At 45.7% G+C, this 21520-nt stretch overlaps 1 long non-coding RNA gene across 1 annotated transcript in view; it reads right to left on the reverse strand.

Moving 5' to 3' along the window:
* LOC141975942 (uncharacterized) overlaps window positions 1-21520 on the reverse strand; it is a 300224-nt gene that overhangs the window by 257270 nt on the left and 21434 nt on the right. Inside the window, exon 2 of the long non-coding RNA XR_012636030.1 lies at window positions 1985-2278. This is a non-coding gene — a long non-coding RNA (uncharacterized LOC141975942). The remainder of the gene's footprint in view (window positions 1-1984; window positions 2279-21520) is intronic.

Raw genomic sequence — 21520 nt, forward strand, 5'->3', positions numbered from 1 at the left:
ACCTTGGAGTCCAAAGACTCGGAAAGGAGATAGTCACCCTGGAAACGAGGAGTGATGGCCAGGCACGGCCGTGCACGGAACCCTGGGCTCTGCTTCCTCAGCCCGTTGGGAAGGGAGCCGCAGCCTGCTTGGGGAGGGAAGGATGTGGGTGTGAATGAGGACTGGGTCATGGAGAAAAGATGAGTCCCAGCCTTACTTAACAGAAGTCCCGAATGCTTCTCTTGAACAAGACAAACACCTCTAACTGTGTGTGTTTAATATTAAAGTGCAGTTCCACTCCAAAACGTGGCTATGGAGCCCAGTATTCTGAATACACTTTGATTTTTATTAATCGAATCATTATTCACAATTGTTGGGTGATTTGCAGTTTGCAGCCTATGGGGTGGGCTGATACTCGCCATTCATGGCATGGCACCCGTCATTTAAGTCTAGGGTGACCAGATGTCCCGATTTTATAGGGACAGTCCCGATTTTGGGGTATTTTTCTTATATAGGCTCCTATTACCCCCCACCCCCGTCCTGATTTTTCACACTTGCTGTCTGGTCACCCTATTTAAGTCGCCTGGTTTCTGTTCCTGATTGGGTGACTGAAACTTTTTAAGCTGGGTAACAAGCAGCAAGCAGTGAATAAGCCCCACATGAACTGAAGATTCCCATATCTCTGTATGAACACACTTCATTCATGCAGGGAATAAATACAGTAATAATATGAATACTACTTTGCTTTTGTGTAGGGGGCAAACATGCCTGTTGTGAACAGTTGTTTGGGAGGCCAAGGAGTGTTTGCAAGCATCATTTAGCAGCCTTCATCTAGCTGTTGTAATGGGGCTATTGGCATTCAATTCAGTGGGCCAAGTTCATCCCTGATGTGACTCCACTGCAACTAATTGTAATTACAGAGGCATTAATTGGAGAGCTCCTCAGTTGATGTCAATCAGCATAGCTCCACTGAAGTCCTTGGAGCTATACCAATTTACATCTGTCCAACGGATTTACACCAAGGATAACTTTCACCCATCACATTAAAAGTTCACTTGCTTTCCTGCAGGAAACACACAATTGGAACCACTGACTGGACCAGCAAACCTAGCCTGTGGTGTATGTGTGAGCCACTGGTGGTAGGAACGTGATAAGATGTCCCTTTAACCCTGATAACCCTGGCACTGCTAACAGGAATCCCAGCACTCCTCAACCCGTTACATACAATAGAGCCTGTTCCTGTATCAGTAAAACACACGCACACGGGGCTGAGTTTGCTCTACAAGCCAATACAATACTTCGTGAGCCCCTTTCCCAAGGAAATCTGGAGGGCGCTGGCAACAGCACCAAGTGTCTCGAGATGTCAGAGAGATTTCATCACCCAGGAACCTGGCATTTTATAACAGGAGATCCGGAGATAAAAGTTGTCACTTCCAGTTTGTCGCCCACCCCTCAGCCCCCAGTGATACAACTGGGATCATCTGGTAGTGCAGAGGCTGAACTCTCCTACTGCTGCTGCCTTTTTATAACAAGAAATGGTTTAGAATTGATGATTCCTGGTCTGAAGCAGTTTATCACCTGTGCTTTTATGATTACAGCAACTAAGGGGAAAAAGATGTCCTTTCAGATAAGCATTTGAAAGGGGGGGGAAATAGAAGCTTTCAAAGGGTCTTTGTTCTCTTGAAGTGCTCTCGCTCCAGAAGCCTGGCAGATTTCTCTGGAGGAGGGGAAGGAGGTGGAATTTAAAAACAAAATGCATCCTCGTTTTCAAACTGTTTCATATTAGCAGCCATCAATTATGGAATTTGCCTTGACTAATGTTTCAGGCCATTATATCACCCTCGATGTTTATAATTGGATCCTACATTAGGATAAATTCTCAAGGAAAAGGTTCCATGCTAAACAGGTTGTTTCGCTCTCTGTGGAACTCCCAGTGACATTTTCATTACTAAAATAATCATTTGCTTTTTAACATTTATATGGAGAGATAAAAAAAAGGGCTAACCTTTTCCAAAAGCTGTACAGTCCCGGCTGAGGTCACTGTGGGGAATGAGGCTGGTGGCTCATGTCGTCTTAGTTGTTTGTAGCGACAAGTTCCAACTGCAGCGTCACGGCACTTGGGTTTGGAGTTGGTTCTGTTTTAGAAGCAGGTGCGGACTGCAGGGTTGGGTCGGGCAGAAAGATCAACGCTAGGATTGATACCAATCATCCCAAGGCAGAACAGTCCATGGAGATGGGGCCACACTCCACATGGATCAGGGTGAAATGTGCTGGATGGGGGGCCCTGGAATGCCACTGCCTGGAAGACAAATCACACGGACCAGGGCTGTCAATGTGGCCTTTCTCACAGGTATCATGTTCACTTTTCAGTTACATTTTTTGCAGCTGCTAAACATGAAACAGGGAGGTGACAAAGGGCAGGAAGAAAAGTCATTCTGTGGCCTTAATGAACGTGGGTGTCACTATCATTAGAACTCAGAAGGAGTGCCTTCCCCGAATACTTATCCTTCCTTGTTGATATGCATCCCACCAGCTGCGGCCAGTCCCTCTGCCAGTGCTGATGGCTTGTGTTTGCAGAGTTGGGGCACATCTAAATAAAAGCCCAGGCCCTACAGTCTTATCTGTTTGTCACACGGAGATAACAGATGAACCTTTGCCACTCTGACAGCGTGAGGCCGCACACAAAGGGTGACCTTTAGCGTGCCATTAATTTACAGACCAACCCAATTTCCAGTCTCACTCGAGGGCATAATCACATCAATTAAAGCCTTTCGTTTTGAAATTCTCCCTATCAGCCTGCACTCTTAATGTGATATAAGGGCCAAAGAGCAGTGAGTGAGTGTGTGTGTGTGTCTGTGTGTGTGAGAGAGAGAGAGAGAGAGAGAAGTGGGGGACCAGAGTGACATTTAGAAGCTGCTTCCTTGCTATTTGACAGGGTTTAGGCAGATAAACATAACATCAGGAGGTAAAGGGAAAACCCAAGCTTGGATTAAACAAGAACCAACTCAGTGAACCCAAATGCAACCTTTGGTGACATTAGAATGGGCTTGTGGTGCTTTGGTGAATTGCAGGAGACTCTGAAAAAAACCGGTAACACAAGAGTCCCAGGACACATGCCTAGAGCTTAGATAACTGGCTCATGGTTAGAGGGGGAAAGGAGTTGTGAGACTAGTGTTGGAACCAGGATTGTTCTTGGCTGAGCTGAATGGAATGATAATTGATGGGGGGATGACAAACAATTGACTAGTTGTTCCTTGATGAAAGTTCAGAGAAAGAAGAAGCTGCAAGTAAGAAAAGTGATTTCCTTTCCAAAGGCCTTGTCATAGAACCCTTGACAATGCTAACTCGGAAACCGAAAGAGAGAGGGCACCTGTCATAAATATAAAGGGAAGGGTAAACCCCTTTAAAATCTCTCCTCGCCAGAGGAAAAATCCTCTCACCTGTAAAGGGTTAAGATGCTAGGATAACCTTGCTGGCACCTGACCAAAATGACCAATGAGGAGACAAGATACTTTCAAAAGCTGGGGGGAGGGAAAAACAAAGACTCTGTCTGTGTGATGCTTTTGCCGGGGACAGAACAGGAATGGAGTCTTAGAACTTAGTAAGTAATCTAGCTAGATATGCGTTAGATTATGATTTCTTTAAATGGCTGAGAAATTAAGCTGTGCTGAATAGAATGGATATTCCTGTCTGTGTGTCTTTTTGTAACTTAAGGTTTTGCCTAGAGGGATTCTCTATGTTTTGAATCTAATTACCCTGTAAGGTATTTACCATCCTGATTTTACAGAGGTGATTCTTTTTTACTTTTTACTTCTATTAAAATCCTTCTTTTCAGAAACTGAATGCTTTTTCATTGTTCTTAAGATCCAAGGGTTTGGGTCTGTGGTCACCTATGCAAATTGGTGAGGATTTTTACCAAACCTTCCCCAGGAAGTGGGGTGCAAGGGTTGGGAGGATTTGGGGGGGAAAGACGTTTCCAAACAATGCTTTCCTAATAAAAATAAACCCAGATAAACGTTTGGTGGTGGCAGTGGAAGTCCAAGGGCAAAGGGTAAAATAGTTTGTACCTTGGGGAAGTTTTAACCTAAGCTGGTAAAAGTAAGCTTAGGAGGTTTTCATGCAGGTCCCCACAACCGTACCCTAGAGTGCAGAGTGGGGAACGAACCTTGACAGCTCCTTTGGAAACAGACTGCCTGATTCACCCCTCCATTGCGAGCATGAAACTGTAGCATTCAGCAACGCTTCCCTGGAGACGCTTGTCCTGATTTACGACAATTGAGATTGGAAATTCCCAACATGTTGGGAAAAGTTTTGCCTCCTACCAGAGGTCTGCTCTGAGATGAGATGGGGAGTTGGTCCTTCAAAGTGTTCTCATGATGGGGAACATAGACAGTGTGCATACAGTCTGCATGTTGGGGGCAGGTGGGGAGGAAAGGGGCTTGCCCCTCAACAAAAGACCCTCCACTCCTTCCTTTTCCCTCTTTCCTTTGCCTCTCCTGCAAACCCAGAGGCTCTGGTGGTAACATGACTAACGGACCATGCCAGACGACCAAAATACTGGGTTCACCATGTGATTTCCCCATGTCTATGGAATCTAACTGTCACATGGGTGATCTACATTACTTCATTGTTTATTGGCTGCATAGGCAAAGGGTTCTCGGGTTCCTAGTCTAAGAATGTTTCCAGGACAGATGTGCCCTATTGTTTCCCTGCAGCAGCAATTAAGAGTGAATGAGTACTAGTCATGTAACTAGGATCCCTAGTTTCCCATGCTACTGGCCTACTCCTCTGTTTGTATCAGAGACACAGGTACCCAAGGTGGGCCTCTGAGCTGCTGTGATGTCACCATGCTCTACAGCTCCTCAGGCACCTGGCCGGGCTCATCTGCTATAAATTAGGGCTGGGAAGCCAAGGCCAGGGAGAGGCCATGTTCAGAGACCCAAAACCTCCCTACTGAGGCTCGGAAGGCAGAGCTGGAGTGAGCCCTGATCTGAGCTCTACAACAAGTGCCTAAGAAACAGGCATAGGCCCCAGGAGATCTGGGCTCTAAGCCTGACTTTGACAGTGACTCACTGTCTGAACTGGGCAAGTCTCTTACCCCTGGTGTCCCAGTTTTGCCGTCTTTAAAATGGAAACAACAATATGTCGCTACCTCACAGAGAGGTTGTGAGGCCAAAATTATTCTGGGTGAATTTCTGATTCCTTTGCTGACACTGGGCAGCACCTTGCTCAGTGAGTTGTCCCATTGATTTCATCCGGTCTGATAGAGGAATCCTCAATAAGCCAGAGTTTACTCTTTCTCATCCCTCTTTTACATCAGTATCATTCCACCCACTCCAACGGAGTTACCCCTGATTTATACCAGTATAAGGGAGAGGAGAACCAGGCCCACTGTGAGTAGGGGTAGCACAATCAGTCCCTGATCATCAAACAGCTTGTACTAGCATAAAAGCTGCGACTGATTTGTATACCTAGTTCATTAAACCAGTGGAGTTTTATGTCTGGACACACACGTCTCAGTTAAATCTGGCTCCACTGCAAACTAAACCAATATAACCCAGATTTAAAATGATAAAGAAAATCCACACAGGGTTTTCACCAGTTTAACCAAAGAATTTTTAAAACTGATTTGGGAACATAAGACTTCAGACTGGACGGCACCTCCTGAGTCAACAAGTTCATTCCCTGCTATTGCAGGAAAACCCAGTGTGTCTGTATGTAGACAAGGCCTAAGTGTTTGCAAAGCACTTTGGTAGCCTGGGTACAAGGCACTGGAGGGGGCAAAATGGTGTTAACTCCATCTTGCACCCAGTGCAATCACCATGATAGAGTTTGTAATGCAGTTTGCAGCCCTTCCAAATGACTTTACAGTGAGGCATTGTTATTATTTATTAAACAGGTGGTGTATTCCTTAACAAAAATTTCATTAGGAGCATTAGGTAGAGATAGTCACCAGCCCAGAACCTACAAGTAATTATGTGTAATTATTATGCCTGTATGTTTGGAATAATGATCGCTCCCGAGCTCTGAGGCCAAGAAGCAGAGTCAATTGGAACGGGAGCTATTTATTTTTTCCTTAAGTTTTCTTCCACTATTAATTTGTTTTCACATCTCTTAATGAGCGGTAAGTGATTGCAAGTGATGCCTAGAAGCGTCTGACCCCCTCCCCCGTTTCTACTTTATTTGTAATGCCGGAGAATTACTGAAACTGTGGGTGAGAGAAAGGGGAGGGGCTTTGTCTGAACACATCTCAAGCCCGCAGGGGCCGCAGAGTGACAACAGGATAAGTGGGAGGAGAGAGTGTGGCAATGTGCCTCCATGACTCTCTGCTCCTGCTGTTCCAGCAAATCTGAAGGAGATAACACATCAGGAGGTGGAATGGCCTACTGGATCGGTCTATTTATTTAAAAAAAAAAACTATCAAAACAAGTTGCTCCACTGCACACACTTCTCCTGCAGGGGACAGAGTGAGAGGTCAAATTTGTGACAGATGTGTAGTCATGTTGCTTAATGCACTACTGGAAGGTGCTCAGATACCATGGTGATGGGCATGGTAAGAAAAATTATATAGACTAGACTGGAATAGACAGGCCCTTGGAAACTGAGTCAGGAAACCTAGGTTTGTTCCCAACTCTGCTGTGTCCCAGGCAAATCATTTCCTCTCTTTGTGCCTCTGTGTCCGCTCCCATCCTCTGTACAGTGCTAGCGGGGCTGGGCGTCTAGGTGTCACAGTAATATTCATAACAACATAGTTCTTATACAGATGATACACTGCAAGGTGACCAGCGGGAGTTTTCAGAGGGGAGACTTCACTGAGTAAATATATTTGTTTTGCTCTTAGCCAGGGAAGCTCCTGCACACACATTCCTTGGAGAAATGATCTGTCTGCATTGATTCTATTAACTCGGTGCCGTCTATTGGGTAGAGCAGAAGACGGGCAGTCAGGACATCCAGGTTCTAGTTGCAGCCTTGCAACTGACTTGTTGCATCACCTCAAACAGGTCACTTAACTGGAACCTCTTTTTGCCTCAGCTGATCCAGCAATAAAATAATTATAATATTAACATACCTCACGGTAAGGAGATTGCGAAGCTAGACAAAAAGCTATCCCTGCCTTCTCACTGAGACCTAACTGGTAAGACTATTGTGAACTCTTTCCTCTTGGGAAACCCAATAAAAATTATTAGCGAATTATACACGCCAGCTATAGAATTCACTAGGTTCGGTTAAAAAAATTGCAGGCACAATATTATTTAGATTAATCAAGACTACAGATGACTGAGGGACCTAACCAAACAGAGGGAATGGCCAACGAAGGGGCAAATAATTCCCATTGCTGACAAGGTATTGCATACTGGAAGGAATAGTTTGATCTACTCACACATGTTGCTGGCTTCTGAACCAGCTCTAAGCACACAAGTAAAAGTCCTGGGCATCACTGTGGACAGCTCACTGCCAGCGCAGCACAGGTCAATAAAATCCACCAACATGTTAGAATGCATCACAAACAGGATGGAAAACAATAATGGAAATATTACTGTGCCATGATGTGAATAAATCAAGGGCTTGCCCGCCCCTGGAACACTGTGTTCAGTACTGTTCGCCCTATCTCTATAGTGAGATAGCAGAAGTAGAAAGGTTCAGATACAGGTGATGGAAATGATTAAAGGCTTGGAGAGGCTTCTGTCGGAAAAGGGGTTGAAAAGTTTGGAACTGTTTGGTTTAGAGAGGAAACACATAAGAGAGGACATCACATAACAATAAGTCTGGGAGGCTCTAACTCGGAGCTTTGATCAGCTCCACTCTTTGAAGTCTCTGAGTGGTTAATTGCTCCCTGGTGATGAGGGGAGGAGCTAGGCTGAACTAAGCAGGGATACTTCCTATAAAAAGTCACTTACTAACAGGAGCTGCAAACACACGAAGCTGCCAGGAGAGTTCTGGAGGGAGTGGCTTTCCTTCCAGGTTCAGCGCTATCGAGAGGCCCAGAGATGGAACAGTGGTGGTGACCTACAATGAATGGGCCATGTTTCTTTCCTGCCTGAACCCAGAAGGGACAAAGTGCCAGTTGGTGGCTGCGCTGCAGAGAAGATTCTGAGATTCGAGGGGCAAGTAGAGATGCTACTGAGAATCAGAGAAGCTGAGGTGTTGCTAGAGAGCTAGGCGTGGAAAACACCAGTCCCCCGGGTCCAAGGAAGAAAGCAGCTGGCCACCACGGAGTCAGAGAGAGAGGAAGTCAGAGAAGGGGCTGGGAAGTTCATAACCACTAGAGGCAGTAGGTCACAGCGGCATTCTGCACAACTGGAGATAGGCTCTGGCCATCAGAGAGAAGAGGATTGGGAGGAATTCCACACTGCTGGAAGTTTCCAGTTGATTCCAGATCCTCAACATGGAAACCGTGGAAGAGACCTCTCAAGAGCCAGCTGGTTCAAAGGAATGGAGAGATGTACGGGATACACTTGTGAATGGCAGGTCATCCCAACCTGTAAGAAAATCATGCTTGTCCACAAGAAGTTCTCCAACCATCCAGGAAGACAGACAGGCCTTGTTGGGATTCAATACTCAGGATAATTAAGAGAACATTCTGCAAGGGACAGGCAGGCAACAGGACAGTGTGCTGCCTTCCTGGAGCGAGGACACAAGACATCACTGTATCATTGGATGGGCTTCTGAAGTCGACAGAAAAGGATCCATTGGTGATGGCTCATAACAGCACTAATGGTGCTGTGTGGTGAGATATCATGCAGATAGCAGATGACTTCAGGGAACTTGGAAGCATACTGGAGAAGAATAATGTCCAAGCAATCTTCTCAGAGAGCCTTCCTGTCCCAAGAGCAAGGGAAGGCAGAATGCAGAAGAATGAAAGGAGTGTAATGTAATTAATGCCAATCAACATGGGTTTATAGAAAACAGATCTTGTCAAAGTAACTTGGCCCTACACTATTTAACATTTTTATTAATGACCTGGAAGAAAAACATTACTCCTCACTGATAACATTTGCCCATGACACACAAACTGGGAAGAGGTAAATAAGGAAGAAGACAGGTCATGGATATAAAGTGATCTAGATGCTTGGCAAGCTGGGCATAAGCAAACAACATGCATTTTAAATGATGCAGGGAAGGTAAACCAGACTTTCCTACTTACCATTTCTCACATTACAAGAACAAGGATGAGTCAATGACATTGAAAGCCAACATGCTTAAAACGGAAACAAAATTTTGAAATATTTTTGCACAATACATAATTAGCCCACAAGATTGCAATTAGGCCAAGAGCCTCGGCAGACTCAAAAAAAGCTTTAGGCATTTGTCTGGGTAGCGAGAACACGCATAATTACATTCCATAGGACTAAAATGTATTTTTTCTTTTAGGAGGAACCTAAACCCTCTTGTTTCAGGGCATAAATCAACTTCCAGTTGACAGGGATTAGGAAGAAACTTCCCCTCTGGGTAGGCTGTGCCACAATGGTCCATTAAGGAGCTTCTTGCATCTTCCTCTGAAGCAGCTGGTACTGGCCACTATTGCAGATAGGATACTGGATTAGGTGACACCTTGGTGGGATCTGTTATGGTTCCTATGCTCTTCTGATAGAAACAGTCTCGAGAGGATGTGGCTGGAGCTGCAGGCATGGGAAGTCCATTCAGTGAGAGCCAGGGAGAACGCAGAGAAGAGATGTGCACCCTTCCTACATGTTCCACTCATCCCAAATAGCTCCACCCTGCCCCATAACCCCCTCTGCAATGCCTTCTGCCACCTGTCAGCAGAGGCTGCCAACACACCATGCAGACAGTGGCCATCCTCTGCTTATTAATTATGAATGAAGGCATCCATAATTAATGACAGGCCTTTTTATCTAATTAAGGGAGCTGCTAGGTAGGACTCATCACGCTGGGTACCTGACTGGAATTGTGTGGAACTTACTAAGTGTGGAGTTACTCTCTGTGCCTGGGAGTCTAAAGCTGGCATGTGCCAGTCATGCCTGACTCCCTTCATCATGTTCTCTCCTGGGTATTCCTAAATTGCAGCAGCCAGAAGCCTGGAGGAATCAAAGTGTTTGTGAAGGAAAACAGAGCTACACAGAGACAATGTTGAATGTAAATACCAGTTAAATATGCATTACCATATGCTTGCACCGTCGCTGTCTGTTAGGAGGTAACGCAAGCCAGTCAGAAGATGTATAAGCAAAGAGCTGGAAGCTCAGAAGGACGTATGCCAGCCTGGCATCCCACCAGCCCATGCTGGAACCATTGCTCATGTAAATAAACATCTGTGGATCTGCTCTGGGTCTCCTCCCAAATGAGCATAGCCTGCTGCATGCCTGTCTCTGTGGGATCTGGACCTCTGCCATTGGCCCACGGTTCTTGTGACTACTCGGGCCGATACAGGGAGGAGGCTGGAGTCTGCCCCCTTCCATACTAATTCCACGGGGAAAAGCAGCTATGAACTGGCTCCCAAGTAAAACACAAATACTGATGAACCACTCCTGCCTCTGAGGGCCAGATCCATGATAGTCATGCCCAAAGACCAAGAGGAAGGACAGTCAGTTAAGGTGCTGGACAGGGACTCAGCAGACCTGAGTTCAAATCCTGCCCCTGGTACTGATTCCCTTGTGACCTTGGTCAAATAACGGAATCTCGCAGTTGCATGTCTGTACAATGGGGATAATTGAGCCTTCCTTTATCTGGCCAAAATAACCATCACACAAACACAGGCACCCACTGCAGCAGCCTGCCCTCTGCAAATCATTCTTTTAGGAAACCCCTTTAGGGAGGAAGATCAGTCAGGTTTTCTCACCCACACTATGCAGACAGCTGTGATGCATATCCCACGTTAGCAAGGCAGGCTGCCCCAGCCAGCCCTTCCCCTTTCTCCTCACAGCAATGCCCCAACTGGGTCTGCAGTTTTAACGGACATGCTGAGTCCAGATGGTAACTGTGGCTAATTATGCGGGCCTATATTAGCCCAAAATGTTTGATTATCTCTGGAGTTTCTGAGGAGATCACAGCAAGTCTACTCGGGGCAGACGGATTACACAAATGGCATTAATTGTTACTGGGTCATACTGCGCATTTCAGTCATTTGCTTTGCATCGGTCCTGCTGCCTAGGAACATGCCCCTGCTTTTCACAGCTCCTTGCATTCACTCCCAGCCCCCATGGGACAGATTGACTCTGCTTTGTGTACCTTACTGTGGGAAGTTCTTTCCTGAGGGGAAGGAAGGGTTTTGGTTGTTCATTTGGGGAGAAGGGGGTTGACTCTTAGGTGGGAGGATCATCCCGTTCCTTCAAAATTAGGAAGTCTCATGGAAATCAATGTTGTCTGTCATCTACATACTCATCTCATCTCTGTGGTAACCCAGGGCCTCTTTAGGGGACCCAGTTCCAAGGGAGTCATGTGTGGGATTCTTAGGGCTTGCATTCCCACCCCTTTCCTTTTCAGTGGGAAAAAGGCAAAAGGGGGGAAACTTAAAAACAAATCAACGCACATTTTTCTAACTTGAAAATTTTTGAACCCCAAAATTCCTGTGAAAAAATGGAAATAAATGGAAAATCATTCCTTTCCGGAATCCGTGGACCAAAATCTTCTGAAATTTTTCCTGCAGATGCTACCATTCTTCAGCCAGTTCGGGTCCTGCTTCTGAGCAAGAACACCACTATTCCTGCCAAGGTTTTTGCAACTGAAGGCCCCTCTCCATTATGCCTGCCTGGTCTAGTGATGATTCACAACAAGGTGATGAACAAGCTGCTCTGTTGGAATCATCCAGCGTCACCAGGTCTGTACTTGAAACTGACTACGCCCCCAGTTCAGCAAAGCACTTCAGCACATGCTCAAATTTCAGCACATCCTTAAACGCTTTGCTGAGGAGGGATGGGATTAACCATGTGCTTAAAGTTCAGCAAGTGTGCGTTTGTGTCTTTTGCTGAATTGAGGCCTAAAACTCAGTCCTCCATCATATTATTGTATAAAATGTGGGCTGAGTCTTTAAGTAGCTGCCTTGACTTCAAGTTCTTCCAAGGGCCGGGTCAGAAACATGTTACCCAGGTGGAGGAAGAAGCTGCAATGAAACCTCATTCATTCTCACCGGGGTCATGACTGTCCCTCTGACTCAACTGACGTGCACCCCAGCTGCTGGGTACCCTTGGAATACAGAGGATTGTCTTCATACAAGCCTGGCCAAATTCCAGACAAACCTGGCTCTTTCTAACAGATTTCCTAATGTCTGATTTTTCACCCAAGTGCCACGCAGTCAGAGACGTGGTGAAGTGCTGCTCTCTGTACAATGCACATGCTCTGGTACAGATTAGCCTCTCTCTGCTCTGCCTCTGCCCTCCCCTGACCCAACCAGATCCAGATCTGCTGCTTAGTTCCTTCCACCTCTCTCTAAGGGAATTGTGTAAACAGGTGTCTCTCAGTCACACACACCATGTGCCACATATGGCCTCTCTGTCTTGATAGGAATTTAGCATCAGCTGTTCAGCCAGCCCCAGCCCCATTATAGGTCTGTGGCTGGAGCACAGATCAGCTGTTTGCAAGCACTAAAAAAAATGCAAACCCAGCTGCACTCCCTACATGAGGCATTACAGGGGTCAACGGAGATTAGGGAGCTCAGGCAGAGCAGAAAACTAAAGATCAGAGATGGTGCTGCTCAAACTGAAGGGCCTTTTCTTCTAGACAAGCATCATGTCCATCAATCTCAGGTAATGACTCTTGGCTGACATCCCATGGTTGGCTCAGGTGTTCACAGGTGTCATTTCCTAAGCAGTAAGATTCTATAGTTGGTTTATTACCCCATCAGCAAGGCCATGTGAGCAAAGGAATAATGAACAGTAATTTTGACTTTATTTTGCTATCACCGCACTGTCATTATATTTAATGGATGTTTAACAGGTGCCTTGATGCACCAAACCAGCAGACTTTGCTGGAGCAGCATTCTGCAGAGTACAGGAGGTCACCTCCATTACATTTACTCACACCAGCCAAGTCAGTAATGGAAGTGCTTGTACCATGTTTTTGTAATTATTTGCATGTTTTCTTTAGAGTTTTTCCCCATGCTTATTCTGTTTAAATCTGTTGCTTGACAGGTGAGAGCAAAAGAATAGCCAGCAAACAAGGAGAAATATATGTCTTAATAGTTACATCATTGCCTTGTGCTGCAAATTATGTCTTACAATTTAAGCTCACTGGGCTAGTTCTGTTCTTCGATGGAACATGTACCCACTGTAGGGAGCGTTGATGGAGACTGAATAGGCTCAGCACAGCCTCTGTTTACCAGAAGCTGGGAATGGGCGATGGGATGGGTCACTTGATGATTTCCTGTTCTATTCATTCCCTCTGGGGCACCTGGCACTGGCCACTGTCGGAAGACAGATACTGGGCTAGATGGACCTTTGGTCTGACCCAGTATGGCCATTCTTATGTTCTTATGTTCCTCACAGCTAGGCAAAGTCCTCAAGACATTTTCTGCAAACTTGCATTCAAATCATTAAACAAATCCATTTCTTCTGAGTTTGGCTCCTATGCAGAAATATTCCAGCAAACAAGTTCACTGGCAGGGATGTTCGTCAAAGCAGGGAAATGTAATGAATGTTCACAGGCAGCAAATTTCAATTCAGAATCATGAGTGTTCACACTGAAAAAGGAAGCTAAGAGTTACCTTGAACAGGAACAATCTCGATGTGGCCAACATGTCCAGTCAAAACTACTGTTATGTTGAATGTTGAACACTTGCAAAGAATTGCTCGCAAACAAGCTACAGACGAAGAATCTCTAGCAGGATTATTCAGCAAATGATTTCAAATAACAAATGAATGTGGTACAATCACAATCACTTCATGGAGAGTGAGAGCATTGATGAAACATGGCAAGTAAAAGACACATTATGAATAATTCACTCAGTTCTAATCCTGGGCACTTAGGGTTTTTCATACCCTTCTGTGCTTTTTCTAAGAGTAGTAATATTAACCCCAGCGTCCTGGTCAAATCCCACCTTGGGTGATGAATTACATTCTAATTGGATCCGTATTGTCCCTAACATTCCTTCTGCAGTTACAAATGGATAAGGGATTCTTCTTCAATTCCTTTTTTATAACATTGCATTGGTTGTTGTATGCTGCATTTCCCCTTGAAGTGATTGTATTTCAGAGGTGGATCCCTTTACATGACATTTTATCACTCATCTCCAAAGAGTCAATACACTTTTTTCCCCATGTATGTTATTAAATGTCTCTCTGTTATTTGGTAGTCTACACAGTATCCTTTTGTCAACCTGCTGCATAGAACCAGATACGCTCTAGGCAGGAGAGAAAAAATTCTTCCAGTTGTACGGTATCATTTCTTTTGCCTTTATCCAAGTTACACGTAACTCATTAAGCATGCCAGATAGTCTCACAGGAAGAGATGCTTGATATGGCTAATATGTCATTCAGGATGCATAAGAGCAAAGTAACTTGTGTTTTGAAGGCTCAGTGTTGTGTCCCAAGTTACAAGGAGATTCTTGAACCAATGGCACTCAATACGGAGGTACATAACTTATCATTAGCTTTACTGATTGCATCTGCACTGCAGGAATACCACATGACGCTAGTGACACTCCCAAAGTTCTGGCCCTGACTACACTGGAATCATTGCAAAACTTTTAAAGTCCTTCTTCTCTTACGCGTTGTTCCTGCTGTGATAAACAAACAACATTTTGGCTTGAAGAAAGCTGTCTGGTCTCTGTATGCACCATTGGTCACAGACTCCTGACACGAAGAACTACAGGCGCCGAACCCAGTTGGACCTGCTGGGTAAGCATGGTGGATGCCCAGAGTTCTGTAGCCAAGAGCCTGGTTTCAGAGTGGGAGAACTGTGCAATTCTACCCCAAGAGAGGTAAAGGCCCAAGGCTGGACACCTGAAGAAGTGCACGCAGGAGACCAGGAAGGGGACAGGTGCAGCTAGCCCTGTAACCATGACAGCCGGTATCCCTTACTTCGGGCTTCTCTGATTTCTTATACTTTGCTTCCTGAATGGTCCCAAACAGTCTAATTTCAGGGTTTCTAGGCCTGAGATGGCTCACACTGGCCTGAAACATGAAATCCCTGTTCCTTACCCAGCTGGAGCCAATTCCCACTCAGCCACTGACAGGACTTGACAAATTTCTTTGATCAATGCGTGTTTCGAGAGGAGCGGTGAAGCTCTGTCTCCCAGTCAGGCTGAATCATTTGTTTTTTCTTGAACTATGAGAGATGTGTTTTCAAGGCCTTGTTGAGATCAGTGTGGAGGCTACTGAACTGTGGCAAAGGCTAGTTCCAAGCTGCAGGTAGGGGAGGGGGGAAAAGAAAGACAATTTACACAAGATCTGATAGGCAGATGCACAGACCTCGAGGGAATTGCTCAACTTGTTTGGCCATTAAATACAGGGGCAGCAGGGAACAGATGAACTGCTGTTATCCAAATTCCTTTGGGTGCTTTTTCCCCCTCCAGACAGCAATGGACTTAGGGAAGCTGAGAATACATGCAGGTTTAACAATCGCTGCAGGATAACCAGATCCCTTATAATTATGTATGAGTTGTGTAACTGGGAGGCCAAAGGCCCCCACTGTGCTAGTCAGGCAAGGTCCCTGGCCTGGAGGGCTTACAGTCTAATTCTGGGAACAGGCAGGTTCACACCAGGAGAAGAATTGCAGAATTGCTGATCTGGAGAAAGCGTATGTGGTGCTAAGCGATATTCCAGAGATAACACTGTCATGGTCTGGATAGAGATGAAGTATCTAACCTTTCTTTCTTCTGTTATCTGTTTTCAAAATCCAGGCAATGTTCAGGATGTGTCCAGTTTCACAGTTTGTTTTTTGATGCTCTTTAAAAAATTAGAATGAGAAAAGCCCTTCATATGAGCAACTCTAAACTACAGAATCAGCAGGCCCATCTCCAAGTGATCAGGAGCAATCCTACAATTACAAACCAATGTACACACCCCAGGCTGCCCAGATTTGTTACTGTAGGATTTTTCCTGGGAACCCTGGGGTAGATACACTGCTTTGTTACTGTAGGGTTGCTCATGAGTCTATAATAACAAATCAGTGTGCTCATTCCAGGACTCATGAGAAACGTTACGATAACAGATCTGAGCATCTGGGGATGGGCACGTTGGTTTGTTATTGTAGGGATGCTCCTATGTTGGGTCATTCTCATTCTATTTTTTTTTTATTATGATGATTTCTCATTCTGCTCCGGGTGCAGCCCCATTCTCATGAGAAATCCTTCTGCATCCACCCCAAGGTGCCAAATAGGTCTGAACAGAAATAGTCTCTTCCAGCCACAAATACCCACCCATTCAACTCTGTTTTAAAAACTTCCTGCAGTGGGAAAGCGAAGAGAAGCCAGCCCGCCGTGGCAACCTGCCCAAATGGAGAGAGGCGCCTACCCCACCCTAACTCATTCTCCTCTAAAATCTTTTGGCAGGGACACAGTCAACTCTAATTGCAATTTCCATTCTAGTGACTGTGCTCTGCCGGCAAAATAGGTCCCTTCTCGATAATGAGTCACTCCAGAATATCAATCTCTCCAGGATAAAGTGGAGACAATAGCTGCTAACATGCATAGTGAGTTAATTATGAGCATCTGCTATTAATCTTGCTCTCCGACTGCTAATTGCTCCTTCTCCTCCTGTTGGAGGTGAAGCAGCTCAGCTGCCCTTCCCAAGCCCAACAGGAAGGTCTCAGCTCCTCGGAACGGAGTGACAGGGGACAATCAGAGTATGAGGATCAGAAAACTGAGACAGAGGCACTTCCAGGCTGTTTTTGCTGAGGATGGTGGGTCCATGTGTGTGCTCTGGAGTGTGCTCAGATGAGTCCACAGTCTGCCTTGGCTAATAGAGGAGACATGGGCCCTGTAGAGCAAAAGGGCAGAATGAGGTCCGTACCCTAGCCTGTCACCTCTGGAGACCTGGGATCAAATGCTGGCTAGAGTCGTCAGCTGAAAAGGAGCTTGGGTCTCAGTCTAGTGTCTGTGTGTGAGCACATCAGGAGATCACTGCTTGGCAGGCCTGCCAAGGTGAGCGCACAGGAGAAGAACACAGGACTGGACTATCAGGAAGGCTACAGGGCACATCTATGGGGCACTGGCAGAGCTGAGTGTGGGATGCTCAGGACTGGAACATTGTAAGGCTACAGATAGGCACTGGCTAAGTAGCAGGACCAGGACCAGAATATTGGAGACCTGCAGGTCAGGATGGAGGGGTACTGGCATAGCTGGGGGTGCGGGTAATCCAGAACTGGAATATCAGGGGAGGCTACCAGTCAGGATTGAGAGGCATTTGCAAAGCTGGAGAGGTGAGGAGATTGTGTGGCACCTAGCTCAAGCCAATACTACCTGCCTGATCACTTTCATGAGAGCTAAACTAACTCCCACCTTTAAACAATGTGTGACAAAGTTCCTCCTCTACCTTGGTGGGTCTTGCGCTTATTGGCGGATTTGCTCGCCTTCGCGCTTCACGGCAGCCCTCAGTTTGGCCGTTTTCGTGAATCCACACTCCAGATCAACTCCTCCTGTGTCTGACCAGGAGTTGGGAAGTTTGGGGGGATCCCAGGCCTGCCTTCTACTCCGGGTTCCAGCCCAGGGCCCTGTAGAAAGCAGCTGTCTAGAGTGCCTCCTGGAACAGCTGTGCGATAGCTACAACTCCCTGGGTGTCTTCCCCATGGCCTCCTCCCAACACCTTCTTTATCCTCACCATAGGACCTTCCTCCTGGTGTCTGATAATGCTTGTACTCCTCAGTCCTCCAGCAGTCCACGTTCTCACTCTCAGCTCCTCACACGCGCACCACAAACTGAAGTGAGCTCCTTTTTAAACCCAGGTGCCCTGATTAGCTGCCTTAATTGATTCTAGCAGCTTCTTGATTGGCTGCAGGTGTTCTAATCATCCTGTCTGTCTTAATTGTCTCCACAAGGTTCCTGATTGTTCTGGAACCTTCCCTGTTACCTTACCCAGGGAAAAGGGACCTACTTAACCTGGGGCTAATATATCTACCTTCTATCACTCTCCTGTAGCCATCTGGCCTGACCCTGTCACAAATGTTAAAAACCAGGAAATAAAAGGTTGGCCCAGGCCCTTGAGCACTGAGTGAGCCACCTGCATGTGGTTGGGAAAGGAGATGAAACTCAGGTTCAGTTGTGGGTGACTGTGGCTGGGCTGCAGAGCTGCTGCAGTTTATCCCAGGGTGGTAATGCTGAGATAGGACAGTGTCAGTAGGGCAGGAAGCTGGAGGTAGACCCAGGGATCTGTGTAAAGCCAGGAGTAAAGCATCTCTGCACCAGATGCATGCTCTGTGCGTGATGCCATGGCCCTGTCACTAGGCTGCTTGTATTGAGAGACTGAATTCCGGGGAGGGGAGCTGCATTCAGACATGGAGTTGGACTCTCACAGGTGAGAAGCTGATGTATCGCATGTAATGAGGAAATGACAAGAGGGTCAGAAATGCCTCCTTCTTCCACAGACTGATTCTGTCAACCAGTTTTGTCAACCAGCCAGTCAGAAAAGCAGAAGAAAAAACTCTTTAGAGCTTTCAACTGCAAATCCTTTGGCATTCTGGAAAGGCTGGTGCCCTTCGATGCAGGGTGTGCTCAGTGCTGATTATGTAACAGGAGACGTGTACACACAGCTCTGCCAATGCACTTCCCTCCTGACCTGCAGCACCCCATGCACATCCCTAGCCCCCTACTCAAGTTCTGAGCCCCCCATTCACATCCCTCCCAATGCCCCTCAGTCCCAACCTGCAGCACACGCTGCTGCTGTTCCATTCCTGGTTCCCTCATAACAAGGAGATGGGCAGAATGATCCCAGACAGGGCCTGGCTGTCTTCTTTTTTTCATTAATTTTCTTGGTTTGTCATTGCTTTTTGCCTCCCTTTTGCCTTTCCCCTTCCAGAGCAGAGTGGTCTGTCATATGCACAAAATGAGGGAATGTGAAACCCTAGTACTGTATGCCATACCACACTGTATTATACTATACATATTCTTATCCTGTCTTCACCTTAGTATCTGAGAACCTGCCGGGAGCACATTAAGCGATGTGACTAACATCTGCCACGTGTAGAGTTGGACAAAGAACAGACCCTTCAGTTTGCTGGTAATTCCAAAAAATAATTTTAAAAAATCATTTCTGGTAGAGCCAAAAATGAAAGGTTTTGACACGTCTGACAAATTGAAAAGTAGAAAAAATCATTTCAGGTCAAGCTAAAATGTTTCATTTTGATTTTGAACATTTTTAATACATTTTTAAAATACAATTAAAGGAAATTTTGAAACAAAAAGTTGTTTTGAATAAAAAAATTGAATCATTTCATTTGATAATCTCAAAATGAAATGTTTGGGGAGGTTTTCTGAATCTTTAAGGTTTATTTCAACTGAAACAATTCAAGGAAATCGATCTGATTTCACAGAATGTTTTGGTGTCACCTACTCCGCATTTTTCACCAGAAAAAGTTGATCAATAAAATTTGTCCTGCTCTAGGCACATGTGGTTTGTTCTCTCTCTGGTCCTCTTCCCCGGAGGAGAATTGTGTGGGCAGCACAGTGTTTTACTTTGGTAGGGTTGTGTTTTTAATGTCTGCTCTGCTTTGTGTCCATGTTAGAAAAGGCAGGTCAGAGCAGTGTACCAAACACTTGGAATAGAAAGTGGTGAGGTTTGTGCTGGGGAACAGTTACTATTCAAGGCCTGGGCGCACTGAACATTCGTGCGACTGATACCATTTGCACAGTGGTCATGCCCACTGGGATGTGGATAATCGGATTTCATGCTTCAGACTGCGAAATAATCCCCATAAAGATCAGGAAGAAATTGCCCACCCTCCATCCCCATATGCAACAATCATCCAGGTGCATTTTCAAGAGGCTCATTCTCCTCTGAAGCATCACATACTAGCCACTGCTGGAGCCAGGATAATGGACTCTAGGCTGAACCAGTCTAAGCCTGTGCTCCTCAGTATGAAAGTCTAGTGCCAATTTCCATTTTTAAATCCAAACCCCCTCATCTGCAGCTGTCAAAATTCATGTAAAAGGTACATGCAACCTATAACATGGTCATACTCATTTATTTCTCTTTTACTCAGCTACTTTTTGTCCGTCTGCCCAAGGTCTAAGCTTTACAGTAGTGTTTATGGTAGCCTGCTGAAAGGCCCGGGTTCTTTCCCTCAATGCACAAGTGTGCCAGTTGGGGATTTCCTGTCACTGTTCCAGAATCTCCAGGTTCCCTTTTATTCTGTATTTGTAGAGCATGAGCATGAGTTGAGCTGGGCCAGCTTCCACAGAAGTCGCTGCCCTGAGGTACTTACAGACCTGGCGCCCGATACCAGCAGACAAAGCCAAACCAAAAGAACCAGAGGAACCTGAGGCTGAGAGTTTCAGAGGTGACCAGTGAGTCTCGGGGCCTCAATTTTTGGGTGCCAGGCAAAGGGCCTGATTTTTAGCGCATGGGCTTGGGCTTGGTGCCCTCACTCTCAGAAGTCTGTCACATCCACGAACGGACTGCTGTCCACACCCTGGGATCTGCCATTTTAGCCATGGTTCCCAGTAAGAGCTCCAGTGTGCTGAGGGGGCTTGAGACACAGCAACTGAACGCCTGGGGTCCCAGAGCGCTCCAATGAGATCTGTTGTTATTTAAATGGGTTAACTTAACCATGAAACAAAACAGAACTTACAACAGCTTTGGAAATCTCCTGCCTTTCTCGTGCATGCAATTTTTGATTGGCACGTCAGGTGTCAATCTCATCAGACTGCCAAAATGGCCATTTCCTCTTCCTGCCTGGTAGTTATGTTTTGCTTTACGCAGATAGGGCCAAATTCTTCTCTCACTTATTCCAATGAAAGCCCGCTGAAGCTAAGAGGCTGTGCCAGCCAAAGGGAGAGGAGAATTTGTAATATTTAAGACACTCTTAAAATCTTTTGTATTGATTTGTCCTTCTCTGTAATTAGATGTAGTGATTAGAATCTCCTTTCTATTACACTGCAGCATTGGTTTAAGCACAGGCTGCATGGGGAGATTAGACTTCACTTTACAATGGAGATGCTAACATAACCTAATCCACATGCAGAGCAAACAGCCCAGCTGTATGACCAGAAAAAATTTCCTGTGAATCTGGCATCAGGATATGATATACATAATATATAACAAGCATGTTTATCAAATGATAACACATCACAACTGCTGTTAAACTAGCACATGAGCCTTGAACTGCACAGAAACGTCATGTATTATTTAAAATACTTTCCCATGAATACTGTCAAATCAAAAGCAGCTACTTCACCCCAGAGGATAGTGGTCCAGGTATTGCAGTAATGTCTCTCAATGATAATGTCTACCATGCTCCTGCTGGAGAACAATACACCGTGTGCAACACACCGAGCCCTATCATCTGTTTCAATTTCAATGGACGCTGGACAGCTCTCTAATAGTTATTATGCATTCCATGTCTCTCACACCACTATACAGATTTTAAATACAAGTACAAGGCATTTTATGGAAGACAAATACAGTCTGTAGAATACTCCCCCATTGAAAGGAATGCA

This window comes from Natator depressus, chromosome 22 (assembly GCF_965152275.1).
Source record: "Natator depressus isolate rNatDep1 chromosome 22, rNatDep2.hap1, whole genome shotgun sequence".
NCBI lineage: Eukaryota > Metazoa > Chordata > Testudines > Cheloniidae > Natator > Natator depressus.